Genomic DNA, 25163 nt, shown 5'->3' on the forward strand with positions numbered 1-25163 from the left:
CGAAGGTAAAATTCACCCGAATTCCCGTAACTCAGAGAAAAACACTGTTTCTTGTTCGCATCTTCCAGACAGAGGCCTGATGAATACACTGGTGGTGCCCATGGAACAGCGCAAGTCTACAAAATAGTCATCCCACTCGTGCTGTCCTCAAATGTGCTTTGCTTTTCAATACACATCAGAGACATTCTTTAAGTTAATACCCATATATCAACGACACCATTTTCTTTGTTTTTTTAAAAGATTTATTTATTTATTTATTTATTTATTTTTGGCTGCGTTGTGTCTTAGCTGCAGCACGCGGCATCTTCGTCGAGGCATGTGGGCTTCTCTCTAGTGTGGCCTGCGGGTTTTCTCTCTCTAGCTGTGGCACGCAGACTCCAGAGCACATGGGCTCTGTAGTTTGCGGCACGCAGGCTCTCTAGCTGAGGCGCAGGAGGTCAGTAGTTGTGGCGCATGGGCTCAGCTCCCTCCCGTGGCATGTGGGATCTTAGTTCCTTGATCAGGGATCGTACCTGCATCCTCTGCACTGGAAGGCGGATTCTTTACCACTGGACCACCAGGGAAGTCCCTACATCATCGTTTTTAATGTTACATGGTGTTCCATTTTCTATATATGGCATATATGCCATGATTTATTTACTAATTATTTATTTTTATTTTTTGCTACTGTAAACAATATTGTTACAACTATGCCCAGATACTTGGGCATACCTATGCACTGTCCTTGGAGAATATCACTGGAAATTTGACTTCTACATCAGATGATATGTCGCTTTTAAATCTTGATGCATGATGGCAAACATCTTTTCAGAAAAGTGTGCCAATATCTACTCTCTCCGATAATGCAAACTTGTGCACATTCTTCTAAACCTTCAGTTATATTTGGTTCTATCAGTGTTCTAAATTTGCAGCAATTGGATGACCAAGATAATCTACTTTCTTGGTTTTTATGTTAATGTTTTAACTCTCTATCTTACTGAAATCTCTTACTCTTTCTGGTAGTTTGTCAGTTGATTTATTATTTTCCAGCTACACAATCTGCAAATAGAGAAGAAGAAGCCTACAACTTGCTGGTATCTCCACTTCTTAATTTGCACTTTTGTCTAATTTCCTTATTTACTTCCCTTATTCCTGGCTTTAATGGGAATGCTGTTACTGCTTTAAAATTGCTCCTTGTGCTGGCTTTCAGTTCAGACATGTGGTTTTTATTGTGGGTTATCATTGACTTCTTCTTTTATCATTTTAAGAAGTATCATACATTTTTAAAACATGGAGTAGATACAGAATTTTATTGGATGTTACTTTAGTACTTATTGGAGTGAACATATAACTTTTAAGGTTACTTTTATTAATTAAAATTATGAAAGTGAAAGAGCCATTCTTTCTTAGATCAACTAATATTTGATTTTCCATTTACTGCCAACTTTTAAAAAATTATTTTCTACATAATCTGTTATTGCTGTTGTATTTTCATTTTTTGCATCGTTTGCTCTTTGTTCTTTCTTTTTCTGAGGGAGAGAATTTCATCATGCTCAGGAGTCAAGGATGTTTTAATTGTTTCTTCTTTTGATAATTATTTACAGACTTACCTCACTGCAGTCTGTGCTAGACACCTGGTCCTAGACCCACGAGAGCCTACGTTTCCCTTTTTCTCATTTCCTCTGTCACTTCACCGCCTCCAAGGTGTCACTCAAGGAGTCCCTAGCCAAGGAGGGGACTATCCAAGTCAGACAAGCTGACCCTCTGGGCTGGGCCTGGAATTGAGAATGTTGTGGGTCAAGGAGGAGAGTTGGGAACACATAGCTGCAGAATTCGAAGAGACGGTCAGGAGGCTCCACCACCACCACCCCTGCCCCGCCCCCGCCCCACCCCTGCCCCACCCCTGCCCCAGCCCCACCCCGCCCCTGCCCCACCCCTGCCCCACCCCAGCCCCGCCCCCACCCCTGCCCCACCCCAGCCCCGCCCCACCCCCACCCCCGTCCCCGCCCCAGCCCTGCCCCAGCCCCGCACTCCTCTGGCTTCCGTCCTCTCAGGAGTTATCAGTTCCTTCCACGAGGCACTTCATGCTGTTTATCCATTTCTCACCTCTCGTACATGCCTCATCCCTCTGATTGGGCTACTGTGCATACTACAAAAGTGCTTATTTTTTTTCTGCCTGGTATATCTTTACATATTCGTTTTTAATTTTCAAAATATCCAAGTTGCTGTGACTCAGATTATTGATGGGGGGGAAATAAGGTCACATCTATTTTCCTTTTAAATTTTTAGATATTTCTCTTACTTTTCTAATATTTAAATTTGTTGAGAAGTTTATGATCAGTTTTTTGGGTTTTTTTAACCTTTGTAAACAACTTGCCTCTTCTGCCTTGTGGTCTGTGGGGTTCGTTCTGTAATCTTCAAGTTCAAAAACTTCACCAGGGCATGTCTTCTTTGTACTGAAGAATTTTATCACATTTTTCGGGAACATAACAAGTTCCTTTGACAAATGTTCATGTCCCTTTATTTCAGGAGAGGTTTTTTTTCCTAATACATGTTTGAATAGCTTTTGTTTTATCACTGGATTTGATGATTGCTTATTGATCACTGGAAGTATCAGTATTTGAATCTCTATTGTCTATATTCTTCTAATGATCATCATTTCTTTGCATCTTGTGTGATTTTTGTCAAGAGAATTCCTCTTTACCAATCTAGTTTTCTGCTGGTTTCACTATTTACCATTTCTAACTCATTTTTAATTCCATAATGTTGTTATTTTCTGCACAATTTGTTGACTCAATTATACCAGACTTTTCAAAAATATTATTCTGCTGGCATCTAATTTCTTCAAGAATCTGATGCAAATCAGTGTTTTTCCTGTTTCCTAGGAAAAGCATTTCTTCAGCTCTCATTGATAGATCTTACTGATTTATTTCTTTTTAGTGTCAAATATTTTAACCTACACCATACCATTTTATTTTTGTGTTGAGTTTTGTTCACCCATTTTTGATGGGGCAGTTCCAGTGGGTCCTGCTATTTGCCTAAACTTAATAGAAGTAAAAGCTTCTTGAAGCTCCTCCTATTTTCCCTAAGCACCGTTTGGGTCTTCCTCTGAACTCTTGTTGGAGGACCAGACACCGATGTTGTGTGTTTTCTGCCCATTTGTGCGGTTGCCTGAAGGGATTGGAAAAGCATTGAGAGCCTGGAGACAGCTGGGGTGGGAAAGGCTTTGTTTCGTGGTTTTCCTCAGAATTATCAGAAACTCTGCTTCATAGGTCAGCTCCCAGGTGGGAGGATGGCTTCTTCCAGAAAGTCCCACATTTCAATGCATTGTCCTGTTCTGAGATGGGAAGCTAATGATGGTGAAACAAATTAGACCGGTGAAGCACAAGGAGGTTTACTGCAGACCCTAACCCTCTTCTTAGGGAAGACAAGTCCGAGGGAAGATGACTCTGACTGTGCTTTGAGGCTGTACTTACATGCCCTTTTTTGTCCTAAACACTATTTGGCTGCATTTGTTTTCTTTCCCATCTCTGCTGCAAAAGTGTTCAGGGAAATTCCTCAACACAAGGTGCCCCCATCCCTCCCACCATCTACCACACCTCTCCCACTTAGCCAGGGATCCATAGGGCTTTTTAGAACATGCTGTGGTCACCACTTGTGTGTCCAGAATGTTTTCCACTTCATCCAAATTGTATGCTCTGAAGTTTTCTGTTCGAGCGAGGAATTTTGCTCTATTCTTAGTTCTTTGTATTACTTTCTGAGGACATTATTTTTGTGGATTGAAGAGAAGAGCCAGAGTTTGTAAACATATAATTTAGCAGACATCTTTCCCAGAAGTTCTTGTCTTGTCATTTAAATTAACTCAGTGTAAGCAGATTTGATTCCATTGAATATATGCATGACTGTACTAATGACATATCTCCAGGGGTCCTTTAACATAAATATATGACATTTTCTCTAAAGTCTTTTCAGAAAGAGCTGGAAAAGAATTCATTTGGCTGAAAATCTAAAATTTAACAGGTGAAAACAAACGTTGCTTTTTTTTTTTTTTTAATCATGCAGTCATAGACACTACCCTCATGTTTATCAAATAATGTCTAACAATTATATTCAGATAATTGGATTTGTTTTCAGGACTTGAGTAAAAGTTTTGAAATATGTGCTTGTGAAAATAATTGGAATTTTTCTTATTACAGGATTTAGCCTTAATTATGTACATATATTTACATGGTTCTTATCATTGCTAACAGCACAGGATTCCATCACTTCCTACCTGCAAAGAAAGATGCAGAACAAAGACTAGAAAATTAGCCAATGCTTTCTCACTCCCTGTACTTGAAGATAGAGTTACCACCTTGACAGGCGATAGGGTAGCTTACGCTTTACATAAGCCTTTCTAGTCATTATTTTGATATATTCCTGTGCTTCAAAAATGTAAAATAAGTACCTAATTGCATGCGACATCAAAGAGATAGATTTGCCTGGCTTTTGGCAAGTTGCTAGGCAAACACTTTCCCAAAAACCCAATCAGCCTTCCGAATCTCTTTTCCAAGGTCCTTCCAACACCTGCTCCCAACCATGTATGACAAATTCAATGAAGTGAGCAAATTAATGCCTTATTCTGTCTCTAAATGTTGAGATTGAAATAGAGAGATTTTAATAGGGGCATTAATTTGGTTTGCTCTGGGAGGTTCATGATAGTGGGGCTACTTCTCAGGGACCACAGCAAGCGGGTTAAAGAGCGTTATGAGTAGAACCACTCAGGTGAGAACACCGTTCAGAGGTGCCCATACCGTCCTCCAGTCACAGCAATGAGCAGATGCGCTCTTGTCCTGCTCTGGAGTTCAGGTAGTGGACACACTCTATCTCCCCAAACCTCGGCTTCTCAAACGCAAAGGAGGTAATACTTACCTCATAGAAATGATATGACTATAAATTATGTGAGCTTTAGAAAAGATGTTTAAAGTCTTGGATTAAATCAAAACCTAGGACTCAATTAAGTGGTTTTTATTGCTGCCCTTACATGTATTACATCAAAGCCAGAAGCAGGGGTGTTTAGAAGATGTTCCATTGTTCCTTTTACGTGCTTATGTGCCAGGTCTGTGCTAAGCCATATAAGCAATATAATGAATTGAAATGCATGAAACTGTACATAAACATTTCTCCTTTCTCTTCTGAGTCCTCCGTTGGGTTTTGAAATGAGTGGGCTCTGCACACACTGAGAATCTCAAGGAACACAGAGAGAGAAGGCTTTCATCCTGTCTCATCCCCTGACTGGGTGCATCAAGATGAAAACTGAGATTTCAAAACGAAAAAACAAAACTGTAAACCTATCTCTTCTAAGGAGTTTTCTTGGCAGGATGTCATTATCACTTACATTTATAGGATGCTTTATCGTTTAAAAATATTGTAATGTAGATATATTGTTGTCCTATATCTGTGTGTGTGTGTGTGTTTGTAAATCCTAACACAACTTTGGACTGGACAGGGCTGGCTTTATGACTCCACCACATGAATGAAGGAACTGAAGCCAAGACCTCCTGGCCAAGTAAATGGGAAGCTTGAGAAAACACAGACATTCCCTGACTGTAAGTTTATGGAACCTCATGATCTCTCCTGGTTTGAACGCCCACATCTATAAAAGCTTCCCAAAGAGCTTCTCAATGCTAACAGGAGAAAATGTAATCTATACTCTCTCTCTTTTGATCTCGTCTAATACTCTTCCTTAAATACCAAGGTATTAGCAGATAAACCATGTGGAAATGGGTAAGTAGATGAATTACTTTTTGTATTGCATTACTCGATGGATTGGAGTGGATTAAAATTCCATCATTCATCTTCCCCTGCTTCCAAACCCCACTGTTATTTTCACCATTTTGTTTAAGCCAAGTGGATATGCTTACATGACTTATGCTCTTCAGCTATGAAATCAATTTACTTTATCCATTATACCTTCCGAATGATTGATGCAGTACAAATACATAATAAAAACTAGTAATTACACAGGAAAAAAAAAAAAAAAGTCCCCTGCCCACTTATGGCTAACTTACAGTGGAATGCAGGGCACATGTTTTGATGGTCTTGCTCATACATTTTTTGATTAACATGTTAGAATCCCCAGGACTTTTTCAAGACAGCAGTGCGATTTGATTGGCTGGTTGAGTTGCACGTTCAGCCTTGAACGAAGCCATCTGTGCTCACTCTGGGAGCCATATTTACTCCTTCTCTCCCCGGGCTCTTCATCGAATAAGTAATGCATTGGGAGAGCATCCTCAGGAGTCCTTTAGGCAAAATGACTTCTTCAGTGTATCAGAGAAAAAGTGTGGACAGTTACCTGTGGTACCTTGGGAATAAAGAAAGTGTTAAGAAATCAATGCATATCACACTGCTGGATATGAATGCATACCTTTTAGATTTTTAGAAGTTATTTTCAGATTTGCAAGCGGAGGGAGAATAGGTAGCGCCTCTATCTTTCAGTGCTTCCTTTTAAAATTCCCCATAGATTAACGTCATGCAAACAAAAATACTTTTTCTAAGACAGAATGAAAGGGCATGAATAGCAAAGTTTACATATTGGCATTCTGATTTATTACTGATCAGAAAATAATTTTAGGTAAACTTGCCATTTTTGAACCATATTGCATAAGAAAAGAAACTCAACCAAATGTAGACTTAAAGAAATGTACAGACGTCTGGGTATGGGGCTGCAGCTCCATGTCACACAAGCCAAAGTGCAGCAGGAAGCACATAAAAAGAAAGGAAACTTCACACCACCATTATGGTCACCTAATTTCCTTTCTATTGGTCCTCTTGATTTAGACCTGAAGGTTTCCTGGCTCCTAAAGTCTGTCAATTAATAGTTCCCAGATTGGAAGAAACATCTAAGCTAATTCTCCATGGAAAAACAACTCTGCAGTCTCTGCCTCGACTTTGCCTCTTATGTCTATTTTGCATACACGGATGCTATGGTTACAACCCTGTTGTTCCATTTGCTTAGAGAATTGCTTGGATTTCCAAGAGGAAGTTTGAAAACTCCTATGTGGATGGGGGTCCCAAGTCTACCCTTAATAACTGCTCTGCCACGGACGGTTAGAGGGAGGGAGGGGACTTCGGGAGTGACAGTGTGAGCAGCGTAGGTAAAAGGTCTCTCTTGCTTTTGTACGGGTATGTGTTGGCTCACTTCATATTCATTTTAATTTAGGCATTCCTTTTCTTAGGAAAAATTGTTTCCAATTTCCAAAAATTCCTGAGAAATCACCCCCAAGGTGAAAAAAAGCTTTCTTCCTTCTTAAGTGCAATTTCCTTTCAAGCATTTTATAGTTTGGTAGACTTGACACTCAATGTGCAATTTGTCTCTTTCATAAATGCTAATTTCAAGTATTTGCAAATGGCGTGTATTTTGGGAAGCGCTCATACATTTTGGAAGCAGCCGACCAGAGAAGGAAATCACCTCTGTCTATAAATACAGCTTCTGTTGCTGTCACAGGTTCAGTAGCAAAAAGGAGAAAAATAATGTCACTTTATTCCTGCCAGAAGATTTCCAAGGCTTGAGCATTTCTTCGGGAACGTTATAGTGAGTCACAGTTGCTACCCTTGTGCCCAAATGTTGGGTCTCCGTGGCACCTGGAAATGAAGGCACTGAACAGCAGTCCCGCTAAAGAAAGGAGGTCTGCTTGAGTTCTTTGTGGAAAAGATCTCTACTCTCTCTTTCCCTTTCTCACGCTGAAAGCGGAAGGGGCAGAACGTATTGAAGAGAGAAAAGTGGTTAATTGGTAGAAACCAAAGCTCCATCTCCTTTGCTATAGTTAAAATATAAGAAACAGAGTTATGTGCTCATAGAACCATTAGCCTCAGGCCTTGAATTTGCAAAGGCACTAAAAAAGAGAAGGTACTATTTTACTGCCATTGATCCAGTGCACTGCTGAGATTCAGAGTTACTGCCGGATTTATTATATGGAGGTAAACCCAGTAGTAGCTAAGTTGAGGTTGCTCTCTTGCACTAAGTTAGCATTTATGACCTATCACAAGTATACTTTGTCCATCTTTTAATGCTTCACCTGGAAATATAACTTCTCATTAAAAAATTATTAATCTCACTACATGGTAAAATAGCCGAAACAGTTAGAATAAATAGGAAGTATGTGTAAAATGCTGGGGCCTATGAAATAACCTAGACATTAATATCATCTTCCATGTCAGCTATGTCTGCAATTAGACAGGTTTGCTGGGTCTGCTTGTGAGGGTTACTCCCTTTTCCTTAGGAATCTGACCTTTTAATTCACCAGTAGTTAGACTCTGATAAAATAAAGATTCCCTCATTTTAAGAGTGATGTACAGAATGAGGTAAGAGGACTCTTGAAAGCCAGAGGAAGTAATGCCATTGATGCACCTGTCAAGGCCTATATAGGCAAAAATAAATAAATGGAAACAAAGCAATTCTAAGTAAATATCATAAATATCACACAGCTGTTAAAATGAATATAACCAAAGCTCTATCAGTTAACTTGAGAAAGTTTTGTAAAGATATTATTATTTAGTGAGAAAAGTGAGATGCTGAGAAGGACATGTAATACACACCCCATTTTGGTGAGGCACCAATCCTCACCCCAGATGTACATTTGCACGAGAGAGATTGTGAGCAGGAAACAGGCAAAGGGTTCACGTGGTTGCCCTGGAGTGGCCACCTGGGCAGGGAGCCGAGTGAGGAGAGGGAACAACAAAAGTAAGAATAAGGTGCAGAAGACAAGGAAACATACATGATGCAGTACTGTTGCTGTAAAATTAAACACGCACGCGCATACCCATAGAGAGATACATGAGAACATATTTGCCAAAACAGTAATGGTAGCTATTCCAAGGTGGCAAATACTCAAGTGATGTTTCTTTCTCTTTATACTTTTCTATATTTTCAAATGAGTATGCATAAAAAAACAAATTTATTTCACAGTGATAAAAATAATCAGTATAATAAATATTCTTTTTAGCAAAATTCTGCTGAGCGGGCATCTTTATAAATGTAATGCATGATCAAACAGGTAAAAAATTTAAAAAAAACACCCTATAGCCAAAAAATCCACATTGTTAGTACAAATATGCAGAAGTCTTCAAAGTATTATAGCACAGGGGCTTTCCCAAGAAATGTACCTAAAGTATACGCTTAACGTCTGATTATTTTGGTCATTAAGAGAAGCTCAAACTGTTGTTTACAACAAACCAAAATATGGAAGATGGCACAGATGTTTGTGCCTGTCCGTGGTTTTCTTTAAAGGAAGCTGTAAAATGCATGCCTGCAAGGTCAAGGATTTTCAAACCCAGCCTTTTCATACAAGTGCTTAAGGAGTTTTACAAAATGTGTCATCTTAACAAAGTGACTATTTTCAATATTGAAAAAATAACAACAGTATATACAAAAAAGTTCTACTTGTTACAATTTAACACACTGAAGGCCACTAGTACATCAGTTTGTCCTGGCCAATTAACTCAGTTTTTAAAGGGATCAGGAATACAGTTTTTCCAAATATTTACCTGTGAATATATTTGAAGTGCTTGTAACCATGTAATTGCTAGAAAGCCTATAGCCCTACACTCTTTCTTTCTTTTTTCCTTTCTGTTATTTCAGTCTTCAAACAGAAATGCAGAGAAATGCACTACACCTCCCACGGAGGCCAGGCACTTTTGGATGCTGGGCTCTGGTGCACCCTCACCAAGGTGCACCAAGGAATTGTGTAAAACCAGCAAATACAATACGTGTATCACGTTCAAAATTTTAGAACTTAGAATAAATGTGTACGCTTCAAATATGAGTTTCAATAAACTAAATAGCATACATTCAATGTATTAAATTATTAGCACACTTGGAAATTCAGCTCAAGTGTTAGTAATGAAACTAAACCTTAAGTTGCATAACAAATCAAATAACTGTGAATGATTTTAACTTGCAAATGAATATTGAAACGTAGGCATCTGTGATTTTAAAAACAAGATCACTAAACGCCTCAAAATGTTGTAAAGTACCTTGAAGGCTATTTTCTACCAAGTACTAGGAATGTTGTAACTGGTTAAAGAACTTGGCCTTTGACTTTCTCCAATTTGAACACTTTCCAGTTAGGGAATGCAAACAGTTTTCAGATACCGTATTTCATCACTCTGAGATACATTTTGTCAAATTTGAAGACGTCTGTCCCCAGCGTATGCCTCACAGTTGACGGCATTGTTCCATATCAGTCAGCGTGACACGGGTTGTGATGGCTTCACTGCCTGGACGTACCTGGTCCTGCTGGTGTGATTTCTTCAGTGCTCACCACAATTTCTAGCTTTCCTTGCTTCCTTGGACATGTGGAACAATTAAACTTAACTGCTCCTTTGAAATCGGGGGTGGCTATGAGACTTGGTCCAGTGGGATGTGAAGAGAAGGATTATATGCCAGTTTCAGGTAGAAGCATATTTTCACGCTTTTTTAGCACAAACTTCTTTTGCTCAGTGGCCAGCATCACCTATGCAAAGGAGATCCAGTGCATTTGAGTGACTTTTGAAGATAAAATGATGTCACATGATAACCAAATTCTAGAATTCACTCTCTACATAGCTTCTGGGTTAACCTATTGGGCATATAGTTTCAGAACAAGTTAATTTTATTGTCTTATTAAAGTTAATAATCAGACAAATATGACTATCTCAGGAGAGGAAAATGAAAAGAAAAAAGAGGTAATGAAAAAAACCTCAGTTTTTCAGAGTGAACTTAAATATTGAAGTCATAGCATACGTTTTCCCTGGAGTTTCAGATTCAACAAATGCCATTTCACATTCAACAAGTGTATTTGTTAAATTCCTGCTATGTGTCAGGCACTGGATTGGGTTATAGGTGGTGAGGAAAGTAAGATTCAGTGGGTTTCCTTACAGAGCAGAGAGCTTATCAGGAAAGATGGACAATTCAGGGATGACAATCACACAAGTCCCCACCTTCTGGGAAGTGGGTTCCATAAAGTGCGTACTAGGGGGTGAAAAATTAGGCAGAGACCTGGAGGAATAGTGCTGGGATATTAGAGGGGAATAGAGAGATTATTTTCATCAGCGGGAACTAGACATATGAATGCCCAGGAAAAGAACAAGGCACGTTTAGCCACCAGACTGCCAGAGCCCAGAGTGTGGCAAGACTCAGGGGGAAGCTAAGTGGCTCAGCTGTGCAGACAGAAATATGGTTTAGATGCAAATGACTCAGGTGCATTCACATTATAGTTTTTAAAACTACCTTGAGTTTCAGATTTCAAAGGGGAAAGTCTGTGAACCACATCTTAAAAGGAGAAAAATGTATCATTCTAGGGAATTTCTCAAAGACTAGTGAGAAAGTAAGTTTTAAAGTTTCCTGTAATCTACAAAGAATGAAAGCATAGAGCTTCCAAAGCTGAAGATGGTAGGGTTTTTTAGTAACTCGCAATCAAAGGTTCGCCAGGCTGAAGCAGCATCATTCTGCCCACCTTAATGCCAATTATCTTACATTTCAGAAGCTGTTGGGTGCAATGATTTTAGGAAACTTTTAAAAAGTATGATATACTAACTGTGTAACAGAACCATAGTTTCTAAAACAGATTAAGACACTTAGCAACTGCTGAAGGGTCTGAAATACGCCCTGGATAGTTGTGGGTTAATTACTGCAAATGCATACCTCTCTTGCATATTAATAAAAGAATATTCCAGAATCTGGACTGCATCACTTAAAAAATAAGAACTGTAACTTCTTCTCTATATCTTCTGTGCCACTGTCAGAATTTCCTTAAAATTGTAAGCTTCTAGAAAGTGTGAACCAACTCTGCCTAATTCTTTGTATAAATTTTGACATGATATTAATCATTAGTAATAATGATTACTTTTTGAGAGCAGACGATGAAATTAAGTGCCGAAATGATAACAAATCTGGGCCACAGCTACTCAAAATGAGCTGCATTCAGCAAAGAAGAACAAGTGTAAAAGGTCTCAGCAGATCTGCAGGAAGTTGGCTCGCAACATAATTAGCAACTAATATTGACAATTGTCAGTTTTAAACTTTAGCCAGAGGTATATTTGCTCATATCCCACAAAGTGGACATCAGCTCAACAAACATGCAGCATAACCCTAACTTCTTTATTTAGTTTTTCATATATTTATATTTTAAAGGAGATTGTATCTATCCTTCAACGCAGTCAGATAGATTAACAGGTCTCAAAACCAGAAGTCCCACTGACACTTGAAAAATTCATTTGAAGTGGGAATTCTGGGATTTCAGTTCAAAATGGCACTTACTTCTTTGTCTTTTTCACATGTCTTCCCGATAGAATATGCCCAGATTTTTTTTTTTAAAAGGGAAATATTAAAACATTTCAAACAGGTAAGTATGCCAATAATGGACCAGAAATTTGGGGTACTTTCAGGACTGTTTGGGAAGAAACTCCATTCCATCATATACCTCCCGTCCTGTGTAAATTGACCAGCAGATTTCAGCAGGTTTTGACACGAGTGCCAAAAACTACTCTATAAAGAGAGTTGTCTCTGTTTGAAGGAGAAGGTGACTCCAAGGCCTGAGAGAGAAAGAAAGAGCAGGGTGTGAGGCAAAGTAATGCTCCAGTTCTGAAGTAGGGCTTCCTTGCCCTTGAGAGTCTGGAATTCCTTGGATGGACTTCCATCCAGAGGAGCGGAACTTAGAAGCCAAAATTTGAGTTCTTGCAACCACTATAAAGGAAAGACCACAAAGCAAACACCAGGCACTGGTGAATTTAAAATAAGATTATAAATATACCCGAAGGCGTAAGGGAAGACAGTTGTGTTATAAAGCAGAAATAAGAGACCATATGGGAAAATAATTGGTACAAAAAAGTATAATAATTTAGATAGAGAACACATTGATGGGGGAAGTAGTAGATGGATAGAACCAAGAATGATACAGAGGGCTGGAAATTCAGATGGAGAACTGTCCCAGGATGCAGTAGGACAGAATAGAATAGACACTGTAGAGAAAAGCTAAGACACATGGAGGGTGAAATAGATTTTCCAAATCAAGATAATAGGGGCTTGAGAAGGAGAGGAAAGAAAGGAAAGAAATAGAAGAAGGAATAGTGACAAAAGCTTCTCCCAGAATTAAAAATAAAATTTCAGATTTCAAGTCTTCTCAAGTTCCAAACAGGATAGATAAGGAAAGCTCACATTTGGATATCACAGTAAAATTTAAGAGCAACAAAGATTTTAAAAATCTGAGTGTATCCAGAGGAAAATTAGATGGATAGATAGATAGATATATACATACATGCATACATTCATACATATATACACTTACAAAAGAACAGACGCCTGTTTGACACCAAACTGCCCTCAGACACACTAGATGCAAGAAGTCAGTAAAGCAGTATTTTTTAAAATTTCAAGAGAAAAAAAAGATGGCAACTACTTTGCGTAAGCATGAGGACACATCCTCTTCAGTCAAGGTCTTATTTTCTCCTTCACCCACCCCCATCCAATCCCATGTCAAATATCTTGACTCTGCCTCCAGAAATACCTCAAATCTAATTCCCCTGTTCTATTTCCAGTGCTTGGAACCTATTTTATACCCAGATAAGGAATCCTCTGATCAATGGGTTGCAAAGGTCTCTAACTGATTTTCTCGCATCCAAACTCGCCAGGTCAACACTGAGCACGGTTGACCTTGTCTTGTCGTATCTGATTCCCAGCTAGACTGTGATCCCCAAATGAGCAAAATTAAACTAAATTAATTTTTTCGATTTGCTAAAGTGAAGGGAAATGCTCTTGAATGGCAACACATTCAAGAAAGACACCAGGAATCTTCTTCCCTTTGAGGCATCCGTCTCCATTAAGTCCTCTGCAAAGATAAGCACGTTTCTGTAATAAACAAGGCCCAGAGCAGTGCAAACAGGAGGATCTGCTGGGATGGTCACTCATCTGCATGCAGGGGACATGAGAACGTGGCAAAGGAGATGTTGTAAATCACCCGAGAGCTCTGTGACGGGGCCTCTTGGAAGGCCTGGCTCAGAATTATTAATTAAAGCTTCCTCAAGGCTGGTTTGTTTGCACATCAGTTGAGCTAAGCCACACTGGTATCACTGTAAATAATAAGACAGCCTGATTAGGACTAGTCATTAATTAAGTGTCTTTGCTGTGAATAAACAGTGAAGTCTTTCAGTCTGAGGGGGCCTATGGCGCACTGATAAATATGCAGCTGTTGACACTCGTGGAGCACAGCTTGACATCTTCATCCGTTAACCAGAGCTCCCTCCCCGGGGATGGGTGGCTCCTGTCACAGGGAAGATGACATTTCTTCTGCACTTGGCCCCTAAACTTACATCATATGCAAGTTTACAAACAATCTGCGTTGGGAATAAACAAAGGGGAAAAGGGTCCAAACCCTTAACTGTGACCCATAACTGTCGCATTTAATTGTCTGAGGCACTGGCATGTTTGTGGTTCACAAATTCGGATGAAAACAATCTAGTGCTTTACTTTTATGAAAATGTCCAAGTCTGTTATTTAAAAAAACAAAAACCAAAAATCATTTGGGGTCCAGTTGCAGACTCTTTCAAAACTATTAGCTGTTTTCGAACTTTTTTTTTTTTTTAATAGTTGCAGCAAATGCCCTTAAACTGATGAAGGAAACTAACAAACATCATGTTTATACCATTTGGAAAATAATCCTTTCTACAGCAAATGCTCATAAGTTTCCTCTGACTCTTCTGCCTCTGGAAGTGCCTTGTAAACTATAAAATACATACAACACAGAAGGGATTGATTCTTTTTCATTGTAATTTCTCCATGAAGCTGTAGCTGCTAATAGGGGTTAGGTTACAATGTTGGTGAACCTAGCCAGCCTTCTAGAACCAAGGAATTCTCAAATTCTCCCAATAATCACCTCTACCCCAAGACTGCCCAGGAAGCTGTAAACAAGAGCCAGCACGATGGGGGAGAAGCATCACCGTGTTAGTAATCATTCAAGGCCAGTTGCTGCAGGCGGATTCGCTGCCAGCATTTGCCATGGAGATGACCAGCACGATCTTCCTCTCCCCAGGACCCAGAGCCTAAATCTCGCAATCTCTGGGCTGCAGTGTGGAGAAAGTGAGCAGAGGAAGGTGGGGGGTGCAGAGACCACCCACCCCATTATATAGGATGAGGCTGATGGAGGGAATGTCCAGCCATCCACGCCTCCAAGGGTTTGTCCACCAGAAGGGCCAGAGCAGGAAGTGCAAGGACAGAAAATCGGAACCTCCCTGACTTTCCCACCCTTGGACTTGGTACCACCTGAGTGGAAGATTCTGCCTCATCAGATTCGCAGCAGTTTCTCACTTGGTGATGAGACCATTATGGGTGGGTAAGCCGGGCCTGATACAGCCAGCTCGGCCTGGAGTTACCACTTTCATCTTTTCTTACCCCGCCAAGCACGATGATCCTTGAGGGTAAACTCTACATCCCACTCATCCTGTACCCACTATAGACTCTGGCATGGGCTTAACCTGTGCCGGTGCTCAGTGCTTGCCGCCTGAGTGGACGCAGTCAGAACGGGCCAACAGCATTCTTTGTGTATGGGGATACTGAGCAATTAGCTGGCCCAGGGACACTTGAAGGGAATTTTCTCAGGATCACCAAAAGCTACCTTCCAGGCTCACCTAACACGGCATTATGAGAATCCTTGGTTCTAATTTGAGGCAGCTAATAAGTAAAAGGAAAGTACATTGGACTGAGGGCCAGGAGACTATATTTATTACTAAACAGCTGTGTAACCTTGGGCGAAGATATTGCTGTCCTGGAGAAGAGCTCAGGGAATGAACGAAGCCCCATCACGAGCCAGGAAATCAGCTAGTTCTTGATGAAAATGCAACCACAGAACAGGCTTCTGTTCTCCAGGGGCTTAAGGTTTAGGCAGGGAGAGACTTCTGTGATACCTAACAACCCAGCTGTTCATCGCAGAGCACATCCAGGGGCAGTTAGAGCAGGGCCAGCACTCTTTTCTTGACTGAAGTGGCCTGAGATGTGTATGGTGTTATTAGTTGGATATTTGAGGATTCTGTCACATTGAAGGAGGACAGGGTGAAATTCTAGTTGGGGTGAGAGGCAATACAAAGAGTGGATAGAATTTGAACGTCACATTAGAGAAAGAGAAAGAAATTAAAAAAAAAAAAAAAATACCAGCCTGGTTTAGTGCGGAATAGGAGACCAGATAAAGGTGTAAAAAGTCTAAACTGAGGTCAGATTGAACAGGGCCTTAGATGCCAGGCCAAGCATTTGGGTTTATAAATTAGTAATAAAAAGCCATCATTGAAGAGTGTGATATGAAGGCAGTGATTTGAGTCAAGCTGGCAGCAGTGTGTAGAATGAGCCAGAAGGGAGAAAAACTGGAGCTAAGGAGATGGGTACAAAGTCGTTACAATAATCCAAATGTGAGTTGGTTACAGCAAAAACCGAGTTCATCGTAATATGGTTTAAAGGAAATTATGATGTCAGAGACATTAAGAGGAAAGAATGCACAGCTGGGAGAGTGAGAAGCAAAGCCTGAACAGAAGGGCTCATGTCAGCTGGTTCAGGAAGGTAAGATCCCTTGAGCCAAGGTCAGATGTGCTCGCAGTTTGCATTTCTGAAGCATCCTCCAGGGAGCCCATTAAAACTCTTGTTCCTGGTACTATTCCCTGCAGATACGCATTTGGTGGGTTTGGGATGGAGCCCAGAAATATGCATTTTAACAAATATTTCTGAGTGGCACTTTGACTACACTTGGAGAAATTTTAGCTTAACTTGTAAGTAGTAAAAAAAAATAAATTATATCCTCAACAAGCCTAAGACTGTCTCTGGTTGACACATACTCTCCAGGCTTGGACTTGAGCTTCAGACTTTTCTGTCTTCTCCATGCAAATCAAATGCCTCTGCATCTTGATCAGGGCCAGCCTTTCCATGTCTCAGAGTGGCCACGCAGGGCTAGTCTCTCCTAACAAGCATTTGTGCTTTCACCCTCCTAAAGAATCACACTTTTTCTTTCCTGCGAGATGCCCTTCCTTATCTTTATAGAGAAAGGAAACTGAGGACTATAGAAGGCTTTTGACTTCAAATCCCTTACACTTTCCACTAGAATGTGTTGGCCAAAGGAGTAACAATTTTGGCAGGGCCATTCTGAAGAAAATAGCCCTGTTTCCTGACCCAGGGGTGCTCCACTGATGGTGCCAGAGACCAGAGGTTGTGGAGCCTGTGACATTCTTCATACCTGTTGGGCACCCACAAGGCCATCACACCTGAACGGTTAGCTGCAAACACCGGTTCACTGCAAATATCTAAAGCAAAGAGAGCAGCTGGGAGAGTTGAGTTTTCAAAGGTTCCACATTAACTGAATTTTTAAGAGAAGAAATATGAAACAAATAAACAAATAAAAATAGACAAAGAAATACCAGCCAAGAGCAGCGGACCAAAGACTTTTGTGGGTTGGAGGGGAATGACCTCTCAACCTCTCTCATGTCTTCTCTCAAGGACTCACTTTAAAACCTGACCTCTATCCCACATTGCAGCGTAATCCTGCAGAACATTGGCGGGACCCCACCCCGGCTTCAGTGAGACTCAAGGCATTCACACCCACCTCTTCACGGGTGACCACATTACCCTAATGATAATAAAAACAACAGCGATACTAGCTCTTATTTATTGAGCATTTAATATTGTCTAGGCTATTTGTGAAGCACTTGTAATCCTTAGGAGGGACAAAAGGTGAAAAAGGTAACGTTGGTAGTTTATCCTTTTTATAAGTGAAGAAACTCAGAGAGGTTACAAATGCTCCTTAATTTCAAGAGCAGAATTTGAGTCCGGGCCTGTCTGACTTCAAAGCCTGCCTACTGGGCTTCCCTGGTGGCTCAGTGGTTGAGAGTCTGCCTGCCAGTGCGGGGGACACGGGTTCGAGCCCTGGTCTGGGAAGATCCCACATGCCGCGGAGCAACTAGGCCCGTGAGCCACAACTACTGAGCCTGCGCGTCTGGAGCCTGTGCTCCGCAACAAGAGAGGCCGCGATAGTGAGAGGCCCGCGCACCGCGATGAAGAGTGGCCCCCGCTCGCCGCAACTAGAGAAAGCCCTCGCACAGAAACGAAGACCCAACACAGCCATAAATAAATAAATAAATAAATAAATTAATTAATTAATTAAAAAAAAAAAAAAGCCTGCCTACTTACCCATTACCTGGAAACAGGCATGAGGTAGGCTAGTAGAACACCTTCATTTTTATTTTAATGGATGATAGAGGTGAATTAGAAGGATGCCTGCTTAATATGAATTTTGTACTTTACCCCCAAAAAAGGCAATTCAGTTGTGTATGGAAGCTTTACTCGTACTTTATTTTTGTCAATAACTCTTTATAATGACCCAAAATTTTACTGTCATTTTAGTGGAATTAAACTCAGAAAGTTCCATTTTATGTGCTGCACCTCATTCTGCTGCAATGACAGCTGCCCCTTGGCCCTGGGCTGCCAGCATGAGCCCTCAGACTCTGCTACAGAGGGAGCCTCAGGAAGAACGAAGCTCTCCCACCTGGCTAGCCAGGTAAAATTTCCTTTGCTAAATACTTCAGGACAGCTGTGCTGTAAGACATCCTCATTGGTAGGATCAAGGAATGTAAGACCGCAATTTCCGTGGCTATCCAAGACATCAGAGAATATCCCATCTGCAAATTCTTCTCGGCGCACCTCATTCTAACCGACTTCAGCTGTACTCCACCCCTTTGTATTTTGCCCTTCATGTGGTTAGATAACAGCTGCTCAGCAGTCTTCTATCATTACAAGAATCTGAAAAAATATTTTTCACTGTGCTAAACCCATACGAGAGGGTGACATTCCTTTTCCTTAAAGCCGAACATCTCCACTGCAGAGATGCCTGAAGTCTCTGTCTGAAGATGCAGCCCGAGATTTCAAGCACTATGTGATGTTAGCAGAAAAAAGTATATCACCGGGTTTGTTTTTTTTTTTTAATTTGGATTTTTCCCATGTGTGGATGCCCATTGTTTTCCAGGCGTGTGTCTGTCCGTGTCCCACATCTGAAAGGGAAGCTCTACCAGTAGAATCCTCACATGGCAAGGCCACACACTTTCAGAGAAAAACACAGACCGACTCCAAGATGCTCTCATGTGTTTGCCCTAATAGGTTTCTCCTTCACGCTTCCCTCTAATGGCCAGTAGTCCCAGACGCTAAAGAGATCTACCCTTCCTGAACACTCAGAGTCCCAGATTTTATTCTTCATGCAGCGTCCTGGCATGTAACCAGCAGTCTGTTACAGCAGACAGTATATAATCTACAGAGGTATCCATTCACAGGATGGATATTGGAAGGAGCTGGATATCACAGCAAAGTCAGACAGTTTATGAACTCTTCTTTTTGAGAGACACAATTTCTTCCCGAGGAACATATAGAGCATAGAATAAGAGGTAGGCTTCCTTTACCATTTAGTCTGGGTTCACATTTCACATCTCAAAATTCAGGAAGAAAAGGGTTCCAGTGTTATTTGACCCAATCCTTACTTCAATTCTCCTGGCGTTTATCTCTCTTGTGTATGAAAAGCTTCTTTTGAAGTCAGAACTCCAGGTGTGGAGGAAGAAGGAATTCATCAAGAGAATTGAATTTGGAAAGATTAAAATGTAGAGTTTTAATATAGCTGTAGCTGACACATGTCAAGGAGATAAAAGGAAGATTTTGGATTCTAAGAACAGTGCCAAAGCTATGAAGTACGGCTTTAAAAATACATATTATTTTGATTGAAATTTGTAGGGAAAAAAAATCAATATAATTAACCACTCTAGTAAATGGATGCATTGAGAGAATGCACTTGGCCCTACAGTGTTCATTTTTTAAATGGGGTGGGGTGGGGGGAACAACAAGTTTTTACTGAACACATTTCTGATACGTTTTCTAACAGGCAGTATTTCTAAGGGTACTTAACCTAGAGAATCTTCTCTCTCCAATTTTATCTGGAGCTAGTCTCACACAAACTATTAACTCTAAATGAAAGTTGGTAAGTTATGCCCATTTATCAACACAGTTACCATAAGATATCACAGTCTAAGAGGTTTGAATGAGTAAAAATTTGGAAATGATCAGTTAATCTCTCTCCAAAAAAGAACAATTATGTTAAAAATTCACACTCATGTAGAAAAGAAAGATGAAATTCTGAGAGATTCATTTCAACATTTAGACCTTCTCATTAGTATCGCCTTTCACACTCAAGTCTCTAAACTACAGAACGCATTTGTAAGGGTGTTACCATCAAGCAAAAATTCCTTTATGAATATCCCAGAAAACCATTGCCAACAACTCTAGTCAGCTTGTGTTTCCAAAATCGAAGGTAATCCTGAGATATTTTCAGGACAGGTTTGCCCTGAATTTTCTGATTTGTGTAGTTATAAGGAAAGTTCAAATTCTAGAAAGAAAAATTTTAGAATTGCAAGTAATATTATTATTATTATTAAACCATGAAACAGTCATTGGAAGAACAAAGTTCAAGCTCAGTAGATATTTTTTGTTACTCCATCAACTTGCTGCTTTATAAATTATGATTGCCAGATTGCAAACTTGAGGTTGATATTTTCCTTGATTTAGTCTCAGGAAAAAAAGAAAAACAGATGTAAGTCATTCTCTCCCTTGCTCTTTATATATGTATATAAAGGACATCAGTGGAGAAATGATTTCAGGGAAAAGTGATGGATTCTGTTTTGTCTGGCAAAGGCATTCAAGTAGACACAGGCAACTTTGTGATCTGCTGGTCTAGCCTGAAGCTCGGAAAAGCAGTGCAGGGTAGGTGCATGGACTCCTGATTCCTGGGCATTGATGGTGACTGAAACCGTAAGAGTAGATGGGACGATCCAGCTAATAGGTATAAACAGGAAAGACATGAGGACGTGAGTACCACCCATAGATGGTCAGAGGGGAGAAGCCAGGAAAGGAGAGGAGGAAGGAAACAGCTGTGTTTCGATGTCAAGGAAAAGGAGGGTAACAGGTAGGAAAGAATATCCCATTCTGTCTAAAGCTCCTGGGGAGTTGAATAAGATGAACGATGAAGACTGACCATTGAACTGAAGACTCACCATTGAAATTTTACAAAAGATCATTTGTGGCAAATGATTTGGTGAAAGCAAAGCCAGAGTCTCTGGCTTAGGTTGAGACTGGGAAGAGAAGTGGAAACAAGAAATGTAAACAGCTCTTTTGAGATTTTTGGCTGTGAAGAGGAAGAGAGAGAGACAGCAGATGTTCCAGGGGATGTGGTGCTCAAGGGAGGTTCAATGCTGTTTGTTATGAAGATCAAAGAACATAAGGATGATCCAGAGACTGAGATCCTATGAGAAGACACAAGAGGTAGGATTCAGAGGTTGAATGTCTGGTCACGCATTTTGCAAAATGGGAGCACAGTTCTTAACCCTACTTTACAGGAAAGCAAACAAAGAACAAAAGAATCTGTTGCTCCAAAGAGAGTCAGATATGCATTCAATTCCTAGTTCCACCTCCCACTAGCTATGTCCTTGGGCAAGCTTCTTTTTTGGGGGTAAAGATAATTATATCTACTGTGAAGAGATGGGGTGAGATACGTCTGGGGCAAGTATGAAGTGCCAGCAGCACAGTGTCTGGCACACACTGAGCATCCTGGCTGTTGCCGTGGTGCTGGTGGGATGGTGTTTTGGGATGTATGGTTGTTGGGGGCTACAGAGTTAGCAAGTCACAGAGCCAAATTCCCACCTATGTCATGACCCCAGATTCAGAATTTGACACCACCCTGCATGCAAGAGAAATTAAAAACTATTTTGAAATAAATTAAAATGAAAATTCATCATGTTGGTATTTGCAGGATACAACAAGAACAGGGCTTAGAGAGACATTAATAGCATTGAATGCATATATTAGAAAAGAAAAAAAATCTAAAATCAATAATGTGCATGCCCACCTTAGGAAACCAAAAAAAGGAGACCAAAGTAAATTCAAAATAAGCAAAATAAAATAAATAATGAAATTTTACTACGGAAATGGAAATCAATGAAATTCAAAACAGGAAAACAATAGAGAAAATTAATGAAACCAAAAATAGTTATTTTAAAAAGATCAATAAAATTGTAAGCTCTCTACCCAGACTAACAAAGGAAAAAAGAGAAGACACAACTTACTTACATATCAGACATGGAAGAGGGGCCATCACTACAGACCCAATGGGCATAAACAGAATGGTAAAGGGATACTAAAAACAACTCTATACCCACAGATTTGATAACTTGTATGAAATTGACCAATACCTTGAAAGATCCTGCACTTTGCCTGTTGCAGTGATACCACAGTTGTGTCTGTCCCTCTCTGGTTTTTTGCTAACCTCTGTTCTGGATCCTCTTCCTTACCCTCCATTTATAAAGGTAGACTTTTCTAATGCTTGGTTTAGTACCAAGCACTTAGGGAGGTATGTTTGCATGTTTCTCCGATGAATGAGTTTCCTCAACCCTTTCTTTTACTCTTTAAATTCAGGTCTCACTTATCTTACTAACAGGATTTTAACGGTCAGCTCTGTGGAGAGAATGTGTCTTCATATAATCTGTCTTTCATAACCCAAAAGCTCCAGGTTCATATTTCCAACTTCCTGAAGGCTACGTCTACCAAAATGATCCACTGCTATCTCAACTTTAAAAGTTTATAAACTAAACTCATCTTTCTTCCCTTCAGCTCCTGAGGATACTCTCAGGATGCCCAAATTCTGTTTAATGGGCTATTGTTCACTAATATGAAAGCCTAAAGTTTCAGATAATATCACTCTTCCTTTAAAACTTTCCTTAGTTTTTAAGTTCTGAACATTGTTTCTTTGTAATGATCTTGGACTCTATCTTATTTTGACTCTATTGCTTCTGGCTCAGTATTTTATATTTCATTGGACTAATACAACAGTATCCTAAAATGTCTTCCTGCTTTGTGGTTCTCCTTGCACAAATTCACCCATCACCTAAGTCCCAGAGCTAGAGAAAAGAGACATTTTCAGAAACTGAAGTTAGTTTGGTATGGCTGGATTGTGTCATTCAGCCTTCTTTTTCTCTAGATCACGCTCATAACCTAGCATCTAATTTCTGCATCCTAATTTTTTTTAATGTAGAATGAGCTTCAGTGTTTACTTTTGAATGCCCAATTTTCTATGGCCCTCCTATGTAATGGAAGTCAGTATTGGGTATAGTAATAGTAATCAGTTCTCTCCAATGAACTGATTTGGGTAGGAAGAATATGTCACAATTCTAGTGACAAATCCGCTGTCATTAAAAATGGCACATCCACTAGCTATCTATTTTACATTTGGTAGTATATATAAGTCCATGCCACTCTCTCACTTCATCCCAGCTTATGCTTCTGCCTCCCTGTGTCCTCGAGTTCATTTTCTACATATGGGTCTTTATTCCTGTCCTTCCCCTATGTTCTTCAGAACCACTTTTCTTTTCTTTTTTTTTTAGATTCCATATATATGTGTTAGCATACAGTATTTGTTTTTCTCTTTCTGCTTGGTGCTTTGTGACCACCTAGAGGGGTGGGATAGGGAGGGTGGGAGGGAGATGCAAGAGGGAGGAGATATGGGGATATATGTATAGATATATAGCTGATTCACTTTTTTATAAAGCAGAAACTAACACACAATTGTAAAGCAATTATACTCCAATAAAGATGTTAAAAACAACAAACAAACAAAACCAAAAATAAATCATTAATTGAAAATGCCAAAAAAAAAAAAAATGGCACATTCCACTGACTCAAATGCACCAGTGCCTTTGACTCTAGTGATCCAGCAGGCAGTTAATTTTATTTTTACTTTGAGCTCTTTGTTTTTTCTTCACATATAATGGCACCTACCAGATACTTTTATGTGTGCCCAATGAATTTCATTGATCACCCCTTTCCTCCATCACAACCCTAAAGTGCCAGATCATTGTTATTTCCTTAAAAGTCATAAGGAGAAGTTAAAATATTATTTTTTTTAACTGAATCCCAAATAATATCTGTACCCTTGGCTTTCACTGAGCATTATCGGCTCGGGATCTGCTGGAGAGAAGAGAAAGCAGTAAGGGTGTTTATTGCTCCATACCCTCACAAAGTGGCAGAGTGCCAGGGTTGCCCATGGTCTGGCTGCATCCCTTTGCTCCTCTTTTGGTGGCCCACATTCCCTCAACATCTCCATCCCTCCAGGTTCCAGTAACTACATCCTCTCTTTTCTCTTCTGACCTGGGGCAATCGTGGTTTTGCCCACTGTTACAGGTCCTGGGGAAGTACACCACTCCTTGTGATTTTACAACACTCTCTCTATACCTTTGGAAATGGTCTGTTTATTAAGCATCCCTCAAATACCAAATTTGACGGTGCCATATGCTCTCTTTGGGGACCCAGATGGATTCGACCACTTACTGTATGAGCCTATGCCATTTGCTTAACTTCTATCAATCTCAGGTTCATCATTGGTATAATAGGAGTCATATTACCTATCTTTTAGAATTTTTGTGAAAAACAAAAGAGATAATTCACTCTAAAAGCAGGAAACTCAAAACTCCATACAGTTAAAGTATGGTAAGTGTAGTATCATAAAAATAAATGTTTGCATAGACAAAATGGAGAATACAAAAGGCAAATTGTAGAATATGTTTGCCATATAAACAATAAACACATTTTAAAGTATATATTAAGCTCTTATAAGTCAATGTGAAAAACTAGAAAATGAGTCCAATAGAAAATGGCTAAAAGTAGTCAATAAGAAAGAAAAAGTACAAATAGGTTTAACATTATTAAAAGATGCTCAACTACATATCAAGCAATAAGAAGTCCAAATTAAAATCACAATGATATTTTTTTAACCCATCTAAATGAAAAAGATCAAAAAGTAGGATAATACATTCCGCTGATGAGGATGTTGGGAAATCCAAATTCTCATACATCATTGACAGGAATGTAAGTTGGTACAAACTCTTTGGAATGAAATTTAACAATATCTAATAAAATTTAAGAGTTCACATATCCGGGCCAGCTATTCCACTTTCAGAAATTAATTTTCTAGGTGTACTTACACAAGTGAACAAAGATGCAAGTATAGAACTATTCATTACAAAATCATTTACAGACTTAAAAGATGAGAAACACCCTCAGTTTCCATCAATGTGGGGCTGGTGTAGAGCCTGGACTCCAGAGCCCAGCTAAGCTG

The sequence above is a fragment of the Balaenoptera borealis genome (genome assembly GCF_965194805.1).
Source record: "Balaenoptera borealis genome assembly, chromosome: 9".
Classification (NCBI taxonomy): domain Eukaryota; kingdom Metazoa; phylum Chordata; class Mammalia; order Artiodactyla; family Balaenopteridae; genus Balaenoptera; species Balaenoptera borealis.